This window comes from Mirounga leonina, unplaced genomic scaffold (genome assembly GCF_011800145.1).
Source record: "Mirounga leonina isolate KUSES-001 unplaced genomic scaffold, KU_Mleo_1.0 Mir_488, whole genome shotgun sequence".
Lineage (NCBI taxonomy): Eukaryota > Metazoa > Chordata > Mammalia > Carnivora > Phocidae > Mirounga > Mirounga leonina.
The window spans coordinates 6600899-6617480 of record NW_023270777.1 but is presented as its reverse complement, the minus strand read 5'-3'; the positions used below and the strand labels follow the sequence as shown (position 1 = coordinate 6617480).

The 16582-nt window shown below is 42.6% G+C and overlaps 1 protein-coding gene and 1 pseudogene across 3 annotated transcripts in view; one reads left to right on the top strand and one right to left on the bottom strand.

The window, feature by feature from the left end:
- ARHGAP44 (Rho GTPase activating protein 44) overlaps positions 1–16582 on the bottom strand; it is a 164543-nt gene that overhangs the window by 113063 nt on the left and 34898 nt on the right. The gene's annotated exons all lie outside the window — the stretch shown is intronic.
- LOC118000198 lies at positions 6962–7119 on the top strand (annotated as a pseudogene).

Here is a 16582-nt window from a genome sequence, read left to right as displayed (position 1 = left end):
AGGACAAAGTCAAACAAAATAGTAAATAGAAACAAATAGAAATATATTACTTATGAATGTATATATAAACACATATAACACTTATAAATATTTATATTTATATAAACGTAAAAACAAAAAAGAGACCATAAGAAAGAAAGGGATTCACCAAAGGTAATATAGGTTCTTTGAAAAAAAAAAAAAACATAAAATCGACAAGTCCCTGGGAAGACTATGAAAAATTCAGCACAGGCACAAATGACGAATATTAGGAGTGAAAAAAAGGAGTTTTTTAAAAAAATTTCTAGAACCATATAAATGATTCAAACCGGACAAAAGAAAATCTTAAAAACTGAAGACCTAACAATGAAGCAAATTTAATCGAAATTTAAAATCCATCCTCGACGTTATCACAGCTCCGTAACACAAAACAAAACAACAAAAGAGCTTCAGAGGGTCTCGAAGGTAAGCCGAATACCTGGTTAAGGAACAGGTAATTTCGATCTTACCTATTCAAACTACTCCAAAGAAGAGGGGAAGGGGGGGCAATTCTTTTCTACGTCCTTGAAACCAGAATCACATAAAGGACAGCACAGGAAATGGAGAGGACATGGTCATTTCTAGAACCACTGCCATTGTGCTAAAAGATTATAGTCCCCAACCTCCCTCCGACTTCGATGTGGCCATGGTCCCTACTTTGGGCTGAGGAGATATGGACAAATGCATGTACACCTTGATTTCTGGAGTTTTCTCCAATAGGCGTCATCTATTTAGAAAGTCATTCCCTTCTTCTAGTTAGAACGTAAGGATGATAGCATGGGTGGGGGAACAGGGAGGAGGAGATGTCTGTGATGAAATTTTAGGTCCTCAATAGCAGGTGCAGCCTTCCTACCAGTTGGATTTCTCCAAACATGAACAACAAGCTTCTGCCTTTGTCAAGGCTTCCATTTTGTTTTAAGCTCTACCATCTAGGATATTTCCGTTATAAGCAATGCAAGCCAGTTCCAATGGCTGGAGTTTGGGCCAACTGAGCAGGAGAGACCCAGAGGGATGCAAGAGTGAAGCTACCAGCCTTGCCCATGTGCAAAGGAGAGCCCTGCCAGGCAGGACCTGAGGAATCCAGGCTTGGCCACTCGTGGTGCTGACAAAGGGTCTCAGAGTCACATTACGTGGATGCTTGAGCACAGAAGCAAGAGAGCAGAGAGGAACCCTGCAGGTCATCTCATCCAACCCTCTCTCATTTGAATGATGAGCAGAGCAAAATGACTCCCCAAGTTGATACATTTATATAATTCTGATTCCAATTCCAGTGTGTGTGTGTGTGTGTGTGTGTGTGTGTGTGTGTGGTTTTTTCCATATCATGAAGCAATTGTCCCTGCACCAGCTGGGGTCTTCCAATTCAACTCGATTCTGACATTCCCTGGAGAGAGCATCAGATCCCACAGATTAAAAGCTCAGTCTTCTAAGACAGTGGCCCCACCCCTGACCTCAGAGGCCAACTGCAAGTCCAGATTGTCACCTGTGCTTCCAATCAACCTGCTATAGATCTAAAGTCCCCATGACCCCCTCCCCAAGTTCCATGAATTTGCTAGAGGGGCTCACAGAACTCAGAAATGTTTTATTTACTAGAATACTGGTTTCAAGGCTAGAACTCAGGAACAGCCCCACAGAAAAGATGCACAGGGCAAGGTCTGGGGAAAAAAACTCAAGAGCTTCCACAGTCTGGGTGTACCATCTTCTCAGTACCTCCAGAAGCTCTGTGAACCCAATCCTTTTGAGTTTTTATGGAGGCTTCAATACATAAGCTTGGCTGATTAAATCACTGGCCATTGGTAACTGACCCAACCTCCAGCCCCTTCCCCTTCCCAGAGGTCAAGGGTGTGAGACTGACAAGTTCCAACCCTCCAATCCTATGATTGGGTCCCCTGGCAACCAGCCCCCATCTTTTGGGGGTTTCTGAAAGTCACCTCATTAACATAAAGTCAGGTGTGGTTGATAGGGATTTGTTATGAATATCAAGACACCCTTATTGCTTTTGTCACTTGGCAAATTCCAAGAGTTTTCGGAGCTCTATGCCAAAAATGGAGACAAAAACCAAACACAGATTTCTTATTACAAATCAAAATATTACAGTTGTTCAAGGACAAGGTGGGGAACAAAATCCAGTGCTTCTGATTTTCATCTAGGTTCCAGACTGTCAGTTATATGCATGATTCTCAGTGGTTACAAGATGTTTCTATCTTTAGCCAAATGGCCATTCATTCACCACTTACTGAGCACCTGCCATGTACCAGAAACTGATGCAGGCCCCAGAGACACAGTAGAGCGAGCTCTTTGGAGTCCTGGCACTTTGTGGTGACCCAGTTAGATGAGGATCAGTGCTGATATTTCCAGGCAGACACCAGGGGTTGGTAAGGCTGGGTATGCTGGTGAGATTGGGGGGCAGGTGAAGGAAGGTGAGACAGTATGGAGCCCTTGGGCTCTCTCGCTGCATCTTCCCATGGTGACATGGAAGCCAGCAGAGGGGTGATCTTCAGAGCATGAGAAAGCTCCTCGTGTTCTCCTGACCCCTGTCCATGGATGCATGGGCTCAGAGAAAGGCTATCTTACCCACTACATAGAAGAAGGCAAAGGATCCCTTATGGGTCAATGAAACGGAGTAAGGCAATTGTAATTTCTAAAAAAAATTTTGCTCTGCTCCATGTCCCTTATTTTAAAGTTGGATCCCATTAATATGTCACACATGCAGTGAAAAGCGATTGCCTGCACACAATTTTGTCACTATGACAGCCTGACTCAGTCCAGGCTCCTTAACAACCAGCTCTGGGTTGGGTCTTGGGCAATTTACTTCATCCACGTTGGACTTCATGTCCTCACCTGTAAAATGGAGCTGGTTGGAACAGGCTCTTCCGAATTTTCTGGACTCTAAAATTTGATCCTTTTTGATTTATATTTGATTTATCCCTCGATGAGTCTTTATATGTCAGTGACATTCAACTTTGGCAATGCTTACCAATTTCTATCCTAGCAGGCAAAAGTGAATCTGGTGCCTTGAACTGAAGCATAAGGAAAATCTGAATGCTCTTTTATGGGCAATTTTTTTTCGGTCTTGGACAAAATGAACATTTCAATGACAGACAAACTGAATCATCACAGAATCATCCAGTCAAACCAACACTTCCTGGACCGCGCCATGTCATGCGCGGTCATGCACCATCAAATACTGCCTGAAAAAAGGCAAGGAAAGTTCTAAGTGAAAAAATGCTGCATCTCTTTTATAATAAACACCATCATAATTTTGGACCTGGCAGGGATTAATATTTGAGAAAGCCATTAACTAACCAATACTGTTTAACTTTATGGTCAGAACCTTTGAGAGTCTAGGTTTGGGCAATTCTTACTGATTAGCAAAAGCAGGAGTAATTGGGGTCGGACACATCCAAGGCAAAACACTAGAGCCTAACAACAACAACAAAAGAACAAAAATCAGAAGGAAAGACTAGGTTACTTGATAACATCAGAAGAGATCAGGTTCCAGGGAGCAACCATGATTCAAACCAGAAACAGAACATGGGATTCAGGCTAACAAGCCAAGCCAAGATCACACTCAGGTAGAGAAGAGTGTCAAGCACTGTAGGCACCGTGCATAGACTCACAGATTGGTATGGGGTCAGGCTGGAAAGGCAGCTGATGAACAGAATGAAGAAAAAAGAGGGGCAGATTCGACACTGGGTTATACAGCCCTGTTCACCCAAATGCTTCCAGACTCTGAGGGGCACTTGGGTGGCTCAGTCAGTTAAGCGTCTGCCTTTGGCTCAGGTCATGATCTCGGGGTCCTGGGATTGAGCCCCACTTTGGGCTCCCTGCTCAGCAGGGAGTCTGCCTTTCCCTCTCCCTCTCTGCCCCTCCCCCCCACTCATGTGTGCTCTCTCTGTTCTCTCTCTCAAATAAAGAAATAAAATCTTAAAGAAAAAAAACCAGACTCTAAAAAGTGCATTATACAGAATATGACAAGTCCAGACACACACACACACACACACCCCCCTCAGGAAAAGATCTCTGACACGTGGAGCCTTGAAAGGATTCTCAGTCTTACATAAAAGATGCATTTTTAATGATCTCTGCATCTAGATCCCAAAGACTCTTTTACGGGCTAGAATCTGTATGCTAAAATTTAGTCAACATTAAATTTGACAAACAAACGAGTTTTGTGTTCCTTCTAAGAACATACGCTACTGCCCAAAAGAAATGGTCTCTGTCCTCAAGGACCTTAGAATCTGCTAGAGATGGCGAAGCAAATCAGGGATTTCAGAGGCAGAGGAATGCCCTGGCATAGGTTTAATGAACGTTTACAGAGAACTTGGTAACCAATTTCCAGAAGGTTCTTCTGACAGGGGAAGAAAAAAAAATACTGGCTTTGGCATCAATTACAGGAAAAATGTATTAGCTGGAATACTTGAAGGATACTCATGTTTCATACCCAATCAACAAATTTAATAGAAAGTGAGAAATGAGTGGGTTGATGCTGACAACGTGATTGAGACAGCACACAGCGTTTCCATGCAGAAATAACAAATCATTTCAAAGGCTGGAAATCTACACCAAATATGGCAAGAAAGGAAGTCCAGGAGAGATGGCAATTTGAAGAGCAGTACTTCTACCCTTTGATTCACAGTTATTAATAATATCATATTCAACAGAAAGATATCTAGGCTACACTTCATAGAAGAACATGCAATGAGTTTTCACACTCTCCATTCTATTCTTATATTCCACATATCCCATTTCATCCTGTGCCTGTAAGTAGCAGATAACAAGAAACAGACAGATAATTGTCTTTATTTGAGATCACATTCTAAGTGATACCTGTGTGGCTGTTTGATCACCCCAACGTTATTCATAGCTATCGGATACAGATACTCCCACTGCAGTGTGACATGTGTTCTCCTGCAAACTCATCAGTAGGCAACAAGGCACACTGAAAGGAAAAATATGGTTCTAGGAAAAATGGGGTTGGAGAGAGCCAACTATGTTGCAACCAGAGCATTAACATAAGCAACAGCAACCCCAAAAAAGACACTAGCAGGGTTGCAAAGCATTCTAAACCTCAAATTATTCTTTTTGAAAAATTCAGCTCAATTAGGTCTTTACCTTAAAAAAAAAAAAAAAACAACAAAAACAAACAAAAAAACAAGGTGAGGGGCACCTGGGTAGCTTGGTCAGTTAAGTGTTCAACTCTTGATTTCAGTTCAGGTCATGATCTCAAGGTCATGAGATCAAGCCCCGTGCTGGGCTCTGTGCTCAGCGGGGCATCTGCTTGAGATTCTCTCTCTCCCTCTCCCTCTGCTCCTCCCCATCACCCACCTCCCACATGCTCTCTCTCTAAAATAAATAAAATCTTAAAAAATATAACAACAAAAAACAAGGTGAGGTAGCTTGAAGGAAGGGGTAGGGAAGGATTTAGCTCACTAAGTTATGGAGAAACGAACAAAATGCACAAAGATCAAGGAGGACACCCTCTCCCCTACAACACTCTCACCCAAGCCCTTCCACCTAGACAAATCACTTGCCCCAGCCCAGCCAGAGGCAATGAATGGGCATCATGACCGGTAGCTTATTCCTCTTTACCCAGGTGTGTTCAGCTGTGTTAGTTTCTTTTGTATTCAGCTCCAGTTACTTGGTATAAGAAAATATTAACATACTGGGGAAACTATCTTTGAAACAATGCCACTCCCACTTTGGAGAGACAGCTTTCCTCCATTTACCAATCACTTGTGATCTATTAGCATTTTTTTTAGAGTGTCCAAACAGATTTGGTAGCAAATCAGTTTGTACTATTATCCCTAAGTATTATTTTACATAAAGATACAGAGATATATACATCAAGAACTTAAGGTATCAAATTAGGTCAGTCAAACTGTGCTGCATTATGCCAAGCTAAAGACAGATTTTTAAAGACATAATTCAAAAAGGGCTGAGGCACAGTTAACCGTGTTCCACTTCGACGACTTTGTCAGCACTGTGTTGCCCGGTGGGTTAACCTGAAACAACCTAAAAATGTCATGGGAAACTCAGCTCCACTCCAGTACCATAAAGGTTTTCCCCTGAATGAGCAATCATTGAAAACTACTTTGTAGCATGAGTCAACACTATGACTGACATGCAGTCAAAATGAATTTCAATTGCCTTGTTAAAGGAACTAAGGAAACAAGTAATAAAACTGTTCCCCAGCTGAAATTACTTCAAGTACTCTATGATCTAGTCTTTTCATTAATTCCAATCCTGTCTCTTTTACTCATATATTCAGCTCCAAAAGTGGCATTATGAGAGATGCCATGGCATTTGAAGATGTCTCAGGTTGTCAAGGTAACCAGAAACACTGCAAAAATAATTTTCATTACTACTTCTTTGACAGATTCCAGTCTCAGATCATTTTGTTTAAAAAGTGTTCTTCTGTAGGGGACTGGATAAATGCATTGTTACATATCTGCCCAATGAAATACTACACAACCATAAAGAAGCACAACATATCCATATGAGTTAATATATGTAAGTATATATAAAGCACAAATGTGTACAGCATGTATCCATATGTTTTTCAAAAGGGAGGAGGGTACACAAACACACACACACTCACACACAGATGCATGCATAGCAAACTGAGTATCCTAAGTACTGTCAAGGGTAGTTGCCTCCAGGAAGGGGGACCTGGGAGTTAAAGAGTTGGGGAAATGCTACATTTTTAATTTGCACTATTACAAAGAAGTCACCATGTTTATGTATTTGTTTCCCAATTTAAAAATAGTTAATTAAAAAGCAAAGATTTTAATTTCGAGCTAAGTGGATCTAAGTCTGCATTCTCCAGTGTCCTTAAATTGATCCATTTGCCAGCTAAACATTTTCCCTAGAAAACATTCTTCTTCCTAGATCATATCCCTAAAAACAGGGTGAAAAAAAATGAGTTTAGAAAGGTCAAAAGTTTATCGCTTCTCGGCCTTCTGGCTAAGATCAAGTGTAGAAAGGTCAAAAGTTTTCACTGATCTGTTTTTAAATATATTTTTGTAAATAGATTTTTTTTAAATCTAGGAAACCTGTCTTTGATTTGTTTCTTATGACACTCTGAACCTTAGGGGATTTTTTTCCCCAGTACATAGGGATTTATAGGGACTAGCTCAATACTTTACACAGAATACATACTCCATTAACATTTGCTGCATTGAAAGGAGAGCTTCCATGAACTACTGAGTTAAACCGTATGTGTGTTGGTGGGAGCAGGGAGCCTTAAGTATCTGTAATAGCAGCTGCTAATAAGTTACTTATTTTTCTAAACTTGTTCTATGGCCTTGCTGTGTTTCTGTTCTCAAGGATGGACATTCAAGGTTTGGTTGGCATCACATGCAACCCACATCAGCTAGGCCAGTGGTTCTCCAACTGTGATGCCAGCCCTGCAGTGTCAGCAGCGCCTGGACACTTGTTAGGAAAGCAACTTTTTGGGTCCCCTCCCCCAGACCTACTGATTAGAAACTCTGGACACAGAGGTTGGAGAACCAATGCACACAGAACCAGTCCATGTTCTCAACCTTGGCAGCATATTCAAATCACCTGGGGAAATTTTAAGAACTCCAGGAGCCAGGCTGCACCTCCAAGCTCATATGATCCTGGGCATACTGCTTAATCTCTCTGAGATGCAGCTTTTCGTTTTTAAAATGGAGACCTGAGGCACATTCACCTTTTTTTTTTTTTTTAAGATTTTATTTATTTTTGACAGAGAGAGAGAGACAGCGAGAGAGGGAACACAAGCAGGGGGAGTGGGAGGGAGAGAAGCAGGCTTCCCGCTGAGCAGGGAGCCCGATGCGGGGCTTGATCCCAGGACCCTGGGATCATGACCTGAGCCGAAGGCAGACACTTAACAACTGAGCCACCCAGGTGCCCCAGATTCACTTTTTTTTTAAAGGCATGAAGCTTATGTGATTTGGGCAGTGGAGGGGGGGAGGGGGGCTTCTTAAAAAACAAAGCTTTTATGGGGTGGGATCTGGGCATCAGTACCAGCAGCTCCCTATGTGCTTCTCATGCTCTGCCAAAGCTGAGTGCCATGGCTGCACCACACCACCCTCTGTATTCTCACCCCAGAGACCATGCAGAATCACTTCTTTTCCCCTGAAGTGGTTATGTGGTTTCAAACTTCCTTGTTCCCACTATTCCCTTTACCTGGGATGCTCTTTCTCCAACGCGTTGACGTAGTTGTATTTGGAAATTTGGCAAAAGAACGAATTTTTAAACCTTACGTTAAGAAAGCTCCCCCACCCCAAATCACATAAGCTTCATGCCTTTAAAAAAAGTGAATCTGCCTCAGTGGTCTCCACTTTAAAAATGCAAAGCTGCAGCTCAGAGAGGTTAAGCAGTATGCTCAGCATCACATGAGCTAGATAGTAGACATGAAAAGAGCCCAAATGTGTCCTTGCAAAGACCACATTTTGAAGTAGAATCTAAAAGTCACTGGCAATCCCATTGCCTAGTTCTGGGCCCTCACTCTCCAGGTCAATTTCCTCTGTAATATGCTTACACCAAGCCACATTTTCCTATATACAAGCAAGACAGCAATAGCTCAGGATCTGCCTCCATGCAAAGTGGAAATGACACTCCTTCCTCAAGTAAGCTATTTTAAGATTATACAGTGTGAAGAATTCTGCCTGGAGGGGGCTTCCAGAACTCTGGTGGGCAGCAGCCCTGGATGAACACACAGATGTGACCATGCCTCTCGGCCAGCTCACAGGGACCTCAGGTGCTGGAGAGAGCACAGGACACCCAGCGCGTGCACGTGCACACACACGCCCTCCCCACATTGAGGGGACGATGCCAGGGTCAGAGTCCATGAGAATAAGAAGTGCTTAGGGGTCCAGTCAAGTCAGGGTACCCCTTTCCACATAAAGGTCAGGGTATACTGTGGGCAACAGTGGGTTTATGAGGATGGGGCTTCTCCTGCAGCTCCATGACTCCGCTAAGAAACCAGGATTTACTACCTGTGCCTTCTGGGGTGAATTTACGTCTCTGATGTGAACCATATTCCCTGAAGGGTAGCACCTGGGGCACGTGAAACCCGGAGTCCCCTTTGCAGGGGGGCCCTGAACAGAATCCCTAATCTACCTGCCCCCCCCCCCCCCACACCAAGACCCACATGAGCCAACCCAGAACCACTTCTCGCTCACCCTACTTGGCTCTCCCAGACCATCCACTGTTTGTTCGTATCTCACAGAAGAGGAAGAGGTGGTCTGGGACACAAGTGGATACCCCAAGAAACTGGGAATCAAAGAAAGCAACTAAAGGATTGTTGAAGTGAGTCATCAACTAGTGATGAACAGAAGTGCCTTCTCTGACCTTGGCTCCTTAGGCCAGCATCAGGGGGCCCTTCAAAAGGCCTGTGGGTCATTGGTTGTGCAACGAATTTGCCACTCCTTTTAAATCGAAGATGAGGTAAAAACTAGGACATGGCAGGGTCCATATGACAAAGCTGAGAACACAATCCTGGGGCCTTTGGGCCACTATAAACTGCTTACACAGCCTCCCCACAGGCACATTTCTAGACTGGAATAGTGAGGGGCACCAGCACGGTTAAAACAGATCACACTGAGATATAGAATAAAATATTTTATTATTAAACTTTCTGATGACACACACAAAAAAACACCAATCTGGATACTGAAAATCTAAATCATAAACAAGTGATTAAGAGACCACATTTTAATGACTACACCCACAGCAAATGACAAGGCAAAATTTATGCTGGCCTTTCAGTAAAAAATAATGAACGTGTTTTGCTAAAGCACAACGAAGAGCTGGAGTAGGGAAGACCTCAAATTTCTGCAATTGTTTGGGAAAAATAAAATTTTTTTTTCCGGATTTTTTTTTTTAATTTTTTTTAATTCTTATGTTAATCCCCATACATTACATCATTAGTTTTAGATGCAGTGTTCCATGATTCATTGTTTGTGCATAACACCCTGTGCTCCATGCAGAATGTGCCCTCCTCAATACCCATCACCAGGCTAACCCATCCTCCCACCCCCCTCCCCTCTAGAACCCCTCAGTTTGTTTTTCAGAGTCCATCGTCTCTCATGGTTCGTCTACCCCTCCGATTTCCCCCGCTTCATTCTTCCCCTACTGCTACCTTCTTCTTTTTTTTTTTCTTAACATATATTGCATTATTTGTTTCAGAGGTACAGATCTGAGATTCAACAGTCTTGCACAATTCACAGCACTCACCATAGTACATACCCTCCCCAGTGTCTATCACCCAGTCACCCCATCCCTCCCACCCCACCCCCCACTCCAGCAACCCTCAGTTGGGAAAAATAAAATTTTTGCAAGAAAATAAACATTTGAGTGTAAATGGTGGTTATGTCTTGCCCTTTTTAGGTGAGTTTTGATCTAGGTCACAGGATAAATCAAACAAGGGTATTATTTACCTATACGTGACAAATGGCCAATCTTTAACTAATGATCCAGCTGGTCAACCACTGCATAGACAGCCAAGTAGTGGATCTTTTTGCTGTCACTCCACCTATAGAATTTTCTAGAGTACAATCAAAGGGGGTTTGGTTGAAATGACATAAGGTAAGGAGCCTGGTACATGTAAACACTAGTTTTAAGGTTGGAGCTGGAACAGAATGGGAAGGACAAGGTTGAGGGGCTAAGTTTCCCAAGTCCTCCTACACCCAAACCTCCAATTCAGAAGGAATTTTCCTCATGAGGCTACCTCACTTCCAATTCCTACACCCCCACCCCCATATAGAGGACTCATTCACTTTTTTTTTTTTTTCTGATTTCATCTTTATTTTTCCCTACCTTCCCCTATGATTCTCTGTTTTGTTTCTTGAATTCCACATATGAGTGAGATCATATGATAATTGTCTTTCTCTGATTGACTTATTTCATTTAGCATAATACCCTCTAGTTCCATCCAGGTCATTGCAAATGGCAAGATTTCATTCTTTTTGACAGCTCAGTAATATTCCATTGTATATATACACCACATCTTCTTTATCCATTCATCTGTCGATGGACATCTGGGCTCTTTCCACAGTTTGGCTACTGTGGACATTGCTGCTATAAACATTGGGATGCACATGCTCCTTCGGATCCCTACATCTGTATCTTTGGGGTAAATCCCTAGTAGTGCAATTGCTGGGTCATAGGGCAGCTCTATTTTCAACTTCTTCAGGAACCTCCATACTGTTTTCCAAAGTGGCTGCACCAGCTTGCATCCCCACCAATAGTGTAAGAGAGTTCCCCTTTCTCTGCATCCTCACCAACATCTGCTGTTTCCACCTGGCCAATTCACCTTAAAATAGGGACATCTATGGTACTTTCTAAAGTTGGAGACCAACAATTCCTGGTGCAGGAAGCACATGATAGTCAAAGACGAATCTATGCAAGAGAAAGTCGACCACTTGGAAAACACAGGGAATTGCCAAAGAAAAAACCAGCATCTGGAAGAGTCACACCTTTTCTTAACTTTTGGAGGTATTTTCTTTCAGCCTTTTGATACCTAACACATAGGGATTTTTAAGACGACTATGAACCTATCCACACAAACACAAACGTGTTTTCTACTTTTTCTCTGACTTAATATTGTCCAGGGAAACACACCTCACCATGTCTTGAGAAAACTCTGGGCATTACTCTTGCAAAGGATGGTTTTCTTATTTTTCTAATAAAATGTTAATTTTTTTATAAAATATTATTCAAGTATTTATTACGATGAGGAAATGAACAAAGAGAGATGACAAAAAAGTGCCAAAAGCAGGTGGCCATAAGTTGACAGAAAAGTGGGAAAGTCTGTAAGTAGGAGGAGGATTCTGGAAAAGTCAAAGAATGAGTTCTGAATGGAGCATATTAATCATCTTCAGATATGAGATTATAAACCTGATTATTTACTCAAACCATCCTTCAACAGGGCAGGGTCCTCACAGCAGCATACCATAAACCACGCCCCCCCGCAAACTTCTATATAAAATAAGGTATTTTTCCAGTTACCACCCATTCTAATGAGACCACCATCCCATGCATCTCCTCATATCATCAACAGAGTCACTGTCCCCTCTTGCCAAAACCATCTACATGCATCAGCTCTACCATCTGTCTGCATCTATAGGCCTAGTGGCTGGAGTATTTTTAAAAATGAGATCAGCCTCCCCTAACATATGCTTACTCTTCTCAGGCTAGCTCTTAATGACCACTGCTTCCTTTTCTAAATTTCTGCAAGTCCACTCATTCACTTGTCTGAGCGTCTTGCTTGGGATTTGAGTCAGGCATGCCAATCAACTAAACATTAAAAAATCTATCCTTTTTTCTTTAGGGGAAAAAAAAAGACTAGCATGACTTTGTTCAAATCTGCTTCTTCCAGCATTCCTGTCCTTAACTGCAAGTTCTTAAAAGTTACCGTCATTCCTGCTTCTGGGTATCCTTCCAAACTTTGAAACCAGGATCTTGAAGAGACTTTGCCCACCTGTGTTCACAGCAGCATCGTGCATGGCAGCCAAGAGGTGGGAACAACCCAAATGTCCATCAACGGATGAAGAGATAAACAAAACGTGTCATATACAGAAAATGAACAATTATTCAGCCTTAAAAAAAAAGGGAAATTCTGTCACATGCTCCAACATGGATGCATTTTGAGGGCATTATGCTAAGTGAAACGCTAGGCCCAACACAGTAAGACAAGTGCTGCTAATCAGATCCACACAGACAGAAAGTAAATGGCGGTTACCAAGGGTGGGCGGGAGAGGGAAATGAAAAGCTGTTTAATGGGAAGAGTTCCAGTTCTGCAGGATGAAAATATTCTGCAGGATGAAAATATTCTGCAGATCTCTTGGAGAATCATGTCAGTATACTTAATACTCCTGAACTGTAGACTTAAAAATGGTTACAGTAGGGGCCCCTGGCTGGCTCAGTCGGTAGAGCACGCAACTCATGATCTCAGGGTCATGAGTTCAAGCCCCATGTTGGGTGTAGAGCCTACTGTAAAAAGAAAAAAAAAGAAGAAGTTGTTAAGATGGTGAATTACGGTTTTACAATTTACAATTTTTTTAAATTATGTAAAGAAAAATTTATCAGCCATTGTTTGGCAACTGGACCAGGCGAGGTGACAATGGCAAAAACAAGGTAAACTTCTTTTACAAAATCTGAGGCTTTCACTCCAAATACTAAAGCTCATTTTACCCCTTTAAATCAGAAGATCACTCTTTTCAGGAGATAGTAGCAAAGACCAATAGAGAAGTCTAGTTTTCTCCAACAAGAGCATCAATCCCAAGGAGTTGGCTTATCTTTTCTACTCTTCCTCACGAAGCTCAGAAGCGGATAGTTCTTATTCTTCATCTTGTTCGAACACAACCAAATAGATCCCACACACACACATATGCCTTTCTTGATCTTAAGAGCTTGAATAAATCTGTACTCAACTGGGCTTTAGGATTTCAACTAAAACTCATACCGATTAACACCATTTGCTCATTTACATACTAGTTGAAAATGTTTTCCCCTGGATTGATAGGTCCTTTCTAAATTAAACTTGTCAAAGGACTAGACCCTGAAGCCCCAAGGGTTTTCTTTGGAATGTTCTCTTTCCTTAGGCTCACACTGAATGTCTTATATGAGACGATCTGGGAAGAGGAAAAATATGTTTAGTTTTTCATGTCACTGATTACAATCTGTCCATACCACTTTACTTTGGTAAAAGTAAAATTTGGAAATAAAATAACTTGTACATAAAGGAAGAAGGAATAGCAGGAGGCAAGCAGGGAGCCAGGCTCTGGCTGCTAGGCTAGTCCAGGAGCCGTGCCACTTCGAGATATTATCCAGAATCTGAAAAAGGAGACGCCACCCCATTCCTCACAAGAGGTGCTGGTAAATGAAAGAAGTAAGAGATGGCATGAATTCAGGGTCACGTCTGGAATATAGTAAACGCTCAATAAATAATTCCTAAGAAAACCAACAGGTATCAACCTCCAGGAGGGTTCACTGAAATGGTGCAGGTGAACGAGAAACCAAAGACAGGGGAATGTGACACATTTAAAGAAACATGTGTCCCCAGACGAAATCAGCTTTATCCTCACCTCTCTGCTAAGATATATGGGATAATGTCCCTTTAAACCACCTCACCAAACCACATTCTGAAAGTGGGCAGTTGCTAAGTGATGGTGAGGGATCCAGGCTAATTACTGTGTGTAAATTAAGCAAAAACACCAGACGAGAGCTGTCTGGAATAGCTCCCTCTCAAAACATAACAAAACAAAAAAGTTAACATTATCTCCTAGATTTGTGTTCGTTTAAGCTGAAGGAAAAGAATTTACAGGGCACCCTAACCTGACTCCCACATTTTACAGAAGGGAAGTCTAAAACCTCCAGAGGTTCAATGACTTGCCCAAGGTGTGCCAAGGTAAGGAGTGGCGAGACTGGACCTACAAGTCAATCTGATCACATCTTCCTAATGCCTCCCAGTAACAGCATAAAGGAAGACAACACAGACCGGGGGGCGGGGGAAATCCCTGATGATAACAAGAAGCATGAGGCATTAGATTTCAAGCAATCTGAAAAGTGAAGATTTGACAGTCTGAGAAATCAGTCCTCCCCCGCTCCCCCCCACCCCCCCAATGAATCTAAAAGGGACACAGCTGAGAGGCTGAGCCCAGAATATCAGAGAATCAGGGTTGAACACGGAAGCGCCCCTCTTGTCACCAGCACCAGAGAGCATATAGGATGATCCTACCAGCAAAACATCTAAAGACAAGAAATCAGTTCCTCCGCCTAAGAGACTGTAAGCAATCAGAGCAAAAAGACTCACAGCTTTTTTAGGCAAAGAAGGAAAGCATTGGATTAAATATTTAAGAAAAGACTTCACTCTCCTTGCAATCCCAAACCCCCAGGGTTTCTGTAGGCAGTACCTCTTTGCTGCCACATAGTGGTAGGAAGCCTAAATTGCAGGGCAAGTTCTTAATTGAAAGCTGGTGTATTTTATTTTATTCATGCATTCTAATATTTACTGAGTGCCAACTATGTTACTCTTTTAAATTTTTTTAAAGATTTTTGTTTATTTGAGAGGGGGCGAGCAAGCATGGGGGGGAGGGGCAGAGAGAGAGGGAGAAGCAGACTCCCCCCTGAGTGGGGAGCCCAACACCAGACTACATCCCAGGACCCCAGGTTCATGACCTGAGCTGAAGGCAGATGCTTAACTGACTGAGCCACCCAGGCGCCCCTATGTTATTCTTTTTGACACAAAATATATCACTGAACAAAACACCAAAATTTCTGTCTCTCAGGACCTTACATTATAGTAGGGGGCAGAAAAAAAAGAAGTTTATATGTACAGTGAGTAGGAAAAATAAAGTGGGAGAAAAAAGTGTGGGAAAATAAAGTGGGGGAAAAATGAAGTAGGATACGTAGGGAGGATTGTGAAGACTGCAGTTTTAAATAGGGTGGTCAAGATGGGCTATACCAAGAAAGTAACATTTGAAAAAAGATTTACTGGGGCGCCTGGGTGGCTCAGTCGTTAAGCGTCTGCCTTCGGCTCAGGTCATGATCCCAGGGTCCTGGGATCGAGTCCCACATCGGGCTCCCTGCTCGGCAGGAAGCCTGCTTCTCCCTCTCCCACTCCCCCTGCTTGTGTTCCTGCTCTCACGATCTCTCTCTCTGTCAAAGAAATAAATACAATCTTTAAAAAAAAAAAAAATTTACTAAAGGTAACAAAAATGCTTGCAGGTCGAATGCAGAAGAATATTCCAAGGAGAGAAAAAAAAAAATACAGTGCAAAAGCCTTAAGGTGAAAATATGTTTGGCATGATTATAACAAAGAAAAGGCCAGTGTGACCAAAGGTGAGTGTGATATAATCAAATGATCACCATTAACAATGAGAGCTTATAATAAACTCCTGGCACTCTGAGGCTTAAAATTCAGATTTATAGGAGAGGGCCATGGAGGGCTCCTAGACACTTAAATACGTGGGGATAAATAATTATGCAAGGAGCTAATGCTAAGGGTCAAACAATGAAACAGACAATAAATGCTATAGGAAGCTAAACACAGGAGGGCTGCTGGAAGGGTGATGCTCAAGAATGATCTGAGAGGTACTCTGGTCCTTGGAGGATGAGGGTGAGATAGAAAGAGGAAAACGGAGTCACCAGGTCAAGGACAGCAAGAGGAAACGTGCTGAGACAGAAACAGGAACAATGCGCCACCTTTATTAGATAGAAGAACACAGTCAAGGTTAGGTTAAACAGGTAGTTTGGACCTGTGAAAATGAAAAAAGGAGACCTCATCTAAAATGGAGTCAGAAAGACCTGAAGGGAAAGCTCTCCTCACCACTACCACCTGCTACTGTTCACAGACCCCAGAAGGAGGAATCCTTTCCCACACAGGAAGAAGCTCACCTTACTACCCTGGAGAGGGAAGGAAGAGTTCCTCCTGGCCCAGCAACAACCCAGCCAATGAGAACCACCAGGCTCCAGCCAATGAGAATCACCGTGACCCAGCCAATGAGAATCACCACGACCCAGCCAATGAGAATCACCGCGACCCAGCCAATGAGAACCACCAGGACCCAGCCAATGA